The following is a 5,673-nucleotide window of genomic DNA, read 5'->3' as shown; positions in this document are numbered from 1 at the left end:
TACTACTGAATTATGGACAACTCATCGAGGACTGGATGGCCTTTTCCCCTTTAAGTCGGTTCCTTTTTCCGCTGTTGAGCCGAAGCTATTTCGCCCGTAGCTTCGGAGTAGCATCATCCTTCGTCTTGACCATGCTTCTTACGTCGTGTACGACTTTGACCTATATCCGAAGGTACCTGTTTACATGTTACACTTGGAAAACATTGTTAAACCACGTTTTTTAGGACTTTCGGAGGACGAAGGCCCCCAACAGTAGCCCCTCGCGGTATTAATTTGTTTAAGATAACGAATTCAGACTGTGACCTGGACGAAGGCCTTAAGCCGAAGGTCCGAAAAAACACCTTCCCTTTGCTAGAATAGCAACAGTCAATGACAGACGGGACCCTCCAACTCGGGGCGCGTCGAGCGTATAAATAAGAACTCTCCCTGATCACATTTGATACACTATTTGCGCCGCTTGCTTTATTTGCTCAATTTTATAGCTCTTGCTCACTAACGCTTGCTTAGTTTTTCGAGTTCTCTAAGTTTCGTCTTGAAGAGCACGTTTTCGTTATTTCCGAAGAGAAGATGTCTCAAGACAAGAAAGTTGTTGCTGAGACGAAGCTAACCGAGGAGGAGCTCTTTGAACAGAAGAAGGCTGCGAATCCTTATATAGCTGGGTTTCTAGAATCAATGGCAAAATCAAATACAGAGAAGATTACAAAAGAAATATTGGAGGGCCTGTCTGAGGATACTAGTGACAGTGACAGTTATGATGCAGAGAGTGGGGGTGAAGATTCCGAAGATCGACCGTGGAGGCCAGGCCATACAATTTTCGGAAAGTCGACCATCAAGCAAAGTCACCTTGAGAGCATGAGAGGAAGGTACTTTCGGGATATATCTATTGTGAGGGCTGGCGAAAATAATACCACTCCTGCACCTAAGAAGAATGAAGTTGTGATCTTCCGAAGCTTTTTTTAAAGCCGGGCTTCGGTTCCCACTGAGCAGGTTCATAGTGGAAGTGTTGAAAACCTTCCAAATTTTCCTTCATCAACTGACCCCTGAAGCCATATTGAGGATGGGAGTCTTCGTCTGGGCAGTAAGGAGCCAAGGGATAGAGTCAAGCGCAAAATGTTTCTGCAGCATGCATGAACTTATGTATGAGACGAAGGCTACGAGAAAGGAACAGTATCACAACAACTTTGGTTGTTACGGATTTACCGCCCGTCCCAACTCAAGCTACCCAGTACCAACATTTAGGACAAGATGGCCAGGAAATTGGATGGAGGAATGGTTCTATGTGAAGAACGATTTAGTAGAGAGAGAGGATGTTAATGAGGTTATTATGCGTCCCATATGGTCCCGCTTCGGCCTTCGAAGGCCAAAGGTTGAAATCGATGAAGCCGTCGAAGCATGCCAGAAGGCCTTTGGTACTGTATGCTTCTTCATTGGTACAAGAGACCTAATTCAAGGACATATAGCATTCAGGGTATGGCCTCTTGCAGAGAATTGGGAGATGCCGAAGGAAGTTGTCACCGAGTCTAGCGAAGGTGACCTGGTTCGACTAAAATACACCTTCAGATATGGAGATAAATTTGATGAACCAAATGATGACTGGCTGAAATGTATCGAATCTATAAGTGATGAATTGCTTGGGTCATATTCCAAAGCAGAAGATGATGCATTATCCACATCCTTCGGGGGCCGAGGAAAAAAGAGATTGAATAGAGTTTTTGATGCCATTGGTTTTGTTTACCCCGATTATTGCTACCCGCTGCGGGGACGAGGAAGAAAGAGGAAAACCACTGCTTCGACCAAGGCGGGAGATAGGAAGAAGCTTCGGATTTCCGAAACTAGAAGACGGCCTCTCCGTATTGTCAAAGAATGAATTAGCTGACAGTGTAGCATATAATAGTATAAAGGTATGAAAATCGATTCGTGTATTTGAAAACAAATTATTTTATTTATTTATACTTAATTGTGTACTCCTCTTTCAGGGCTTGATCCTTAGCAATGCCCTCAGGGCACAGAAAAATATCGAAGATGAAGGGTATACAATGGCTCTAAACAAGCTTCGCTCAGAGGTGATTGAACTAAGGAACGAAGACCTTGAAAAAGGTAAAATATTAATTTCATTGATAAACAAAATAAAAGAAGACGAAGCTAATTCTAAAGTTCAAGCTGAGGCCTAGAAGAGTGAAATTGAAGATCTTCAGAGACAATTGGCTGAGGCCAAATTAAAATGCGATGTCGCTGAAGCTGATCGAGATGCCAGTGAGTACTGGAAAAATTATTTTGAAAAGACAGTTGCAGAGCTTCGCGCATCGAAGGAAAGGTGTTTTGAAAAATCTGTGGAGTGCGTGAAAAAGATGAAGACTAGCTTCGCCAACGTGGGCGCCTACTCTAACGAAGACAATTTCATACGAGGCGACCCTGAAGGCGTCATTGAGTGGATCAGTTGTGAAGCCGAAGCTTTTGAGGAAATCTTGAGTGATCTTGGGGACGTCTGCGCCTTCTCTGGCACGAGAGGAGTTGCCGCTGTTCTGGAGAAAGCGGGTTGCGAACATGTTAAAACCTTGGCCCAGGCCGAAGGTGCCTTCCTTGTTGACGATACAAAAGACCCCTCAGCCGAAGCAAGTTTAATAGGCGAAAATTTTTTCACTGATATCTGGGAAAATGGCGGCCGAAAGATGGCTCATGAAATAATGAAGAAGAGCGAAAAAAGATATTCATGATGCTCGGGAAGCAACAAAAGAAGCTGAGAAAGCTGCGGAACTCGAAAGACGGATAGGTATTTCTTAATGGCTTTTAGCTTTGTCGTTTATTTTCGTGACTTCGAGCTAATTGGTGTTTCCTACCGCAGCTGAACTACCTCCTCCTCCAGAGCCGTTCGACCCATTGGCTGACCCATAAACGAGGAAAGCAATAGAAGTCATTAATGTGGCCAAAGCTATTGTCGATGAAGTTGTTACCAAACTGCTTAACGAAGTTGTAGAGAAAGTTTTGAAGGAAGAATAGGAGTTATTGTTAAAACATTTCTAGGGTGTCAATGCAACATTTGCTGAATGATGTTTATATTTTTCAATGTAATATGTAAGTTATTTGTAAGTCAACTCTTTGCGATGCATGAAATTTTATGTACATACCGTTTTTGAGCCGTTGGCGAAAAAACACCTTCCCTTCTTTTCATGCTTCGCAAAGAAGAATTTTTATCCTTCGTAAGAACATCCACGCTTCGTAAAAACGTCGATGCTTCATAAACATTAGATCGCTTCTTCCATATCAGAACTGATGAAGCCGTGATTTTTAGCTTGCTTTTGTGTCTTAGCACCTTTTCACTTTTGTAAGGCATTCCCCGAAGGTCGGTTCGTTTCCAATTGATGTCATTGATGTGGTATGATGTATGACGAGATGCTATGTGATATGGTGCGATGATATGATGCAAAGAATGATGCTAATGCCGAAGACACATACCCCCACTGAAACACAATCTCTGCGTCCCCTTAGGAACAATCAAAATCTCTTTGTCGTTTATTTTTCGGCTTCACCGCTTATTTTTCGGTGTAAGTTCTGCATCCCCTTAGGAATGCCTTTTGAACTTCTTCGCCTTCTATTTCGGCGGTATTCGCGTTGACTTTTCGCGCTTCGCCTTATATTTCAGCAGTATTTGGCTCTGCATTCCCTTTGGAATGACTTTTGAGCAGAAAACTTACACTGCGCTCCCTTGGAAACGACTTTTTGTAGCTTCGGCAAACTTATGCTGCGTTCCTTAGGAACGACTTTCTGTAGCTTTGGTAAAAGTTGCAATGAGATTTTTAGCTCTGCATTCCCTTAGCAACGACTTTTGAGCTTCAACAATTTTTGAGCTTCATAAATCTTTGAAAAGATATATTTCACAAGAACGAAGCTATTTAAAAATGACAAGAAGACTAGATTTACATTGATTGTTCTTTATTAAAAAAATAAAATGACAAAGAATATAAAAATGCTTTAGGGGTAGGATATGTCTCAATAGATGTGTTTTGATTCTGGCACAATACTGTTGACTGTGCGAGCTTTAGATTCCTCCCTGAGATCTCGCTGCTGATGGGAATGATGGCTCCCTTCTGGCTGCTAACCTCGTGAATAGGCAGGTTGTAGTGGCGGCGGAGGTGGAAGCTGTGGCCAAGAAGCCTGTGGCTGACTAACCGAAGCAACAGAGGCTGCAGGATGATTGCCCACATATTCTGGTATGTCGGGTGAGTGACACGAAGCACTATGCAGGACCTGCTTCGGTTGACTTTGCCGAGCTTCGGCTTCTGCGATCTCCTTCTGCTTTTGGATGGTGATTTGGCACATTCTTGTAGTATGGCCCTTGTCTTCTCCATAAAATAAGCAGTAGATCTTTCTGGGCTGATCCCCATATCTTCCTCCGAAGCCCCTGGCGCCTCTGCCTCTTGGAGCTGGCAGCCGGGAAGAGCTTTGTTGGTGCCCCGAAGATTGTGAAGTATACTACGACCTCTGCAGCTGACTTCCTCTGTCATCACTCTGAGTGGAGTTGTGAATTGACCTGACATGCCTTGGGTGGATTCTTCCTCTGAAGCCCCTGGTCATCTTAGAGAACCTGTAAGCCTCCTCCCTTCTTTGGCGGAAGTCATTGTCAGCCCGGATGTATTCATCCATCTTTTGAAGCAGCTTCTCCAGAGTTTGTGGAGGCTTTCTAGCGAAATACTGGGCAGTAGGTCCTGGACGAAGCCCCTTGATCATGGCCTCAATGACAATTTCATTGGGCACTGTAGGCGCTTGTGCTCTCAGACGCAAGAACCTTCGGACATATGCCTGGAGATACTCCTCATGGTCTTGCGTGCATTGAAACAGGGCCTGAGCTGTGATCGGCTTCGTCTAAAAACCTTAGAAACTTATCAGTAGCATATCCTTGAGCTTCTGCCACAAAGTAATAGTCCCTGGCCGAAGAGAAGAATACCATGTCTGGGCCATATTGCAAACTGCCATGACGAAGGACTTGGCCATGACAGCTGCATTGCCTCCATATGAAGATATAGTTGCTTCATAACTCATCAAAAACTGCTTCGGATCCGAATGCCCATCATACATAGGGAGCTGAGGTGGCTTGTATGATGGAGGCCATGGGATAGCTTGTAGTTCTGCTGCCAAGGGAGAAGTGGCATCAAAGGTAAAGGTATCATGATTAAAATCATCATACCATCCATCCTCGTTGAATAAGCCTTCTTGATGAAGCTCCCTGTGTTGGTGCCTTCGATCTTGTTCATCTTGAGCAAGATGGCGTACTTCTTCAGTGGCTTCGTCGATCTGCCTTTGAAGATCAGCCAGTCTGGCCATCTTCTCCTTCTTCCTTTGTACTTGCTGAAGGATTATCTCCATGTTTCTGATTTCTTGGTCCAACTCTTCCTCCTGGAGTGTTGGACTAGTGGCCTTCCTCTTCTGGCTTCGGGCCTCTTGGAAAGAAAGGGTCTCCTGATTTGGGTCCAGTGGCTGCAGTGCAGCAGCCCCTGGCGCTGAAGCTTTCTTCGGCGGCATGACGAAGGTCAGTGCTTGCCGAAGGTGGTCGAAAAAAGGGTTCACCGGAGGTGGGTGCCAATGTTGGGGACTTGTTCTCAAATGCTATGAGTTAAGAACAAGGCAACACAAAAAGGTTAATGGTTAATGCCCTTCATCCTTCGAAGTATTATCTCC

This window comes from Zea mays, chromosome 10 (assembly GCF_902167145.1).
Source record: "Zea mays cultivar B73 chromosome 10, Zm-B73-REFERENCE-NAM-5.0, whole genome shotgun sequence".
NCBI classification, from domain to species: domain Eukaryota; kingdom Viridiplantae; phylum Streptophyta; class Magnoliopsida; order Poales; family Poaceae; genus Zea; species Zea mays.
This window is presented reverse-complemented; position numbering follows the sequence as displayed.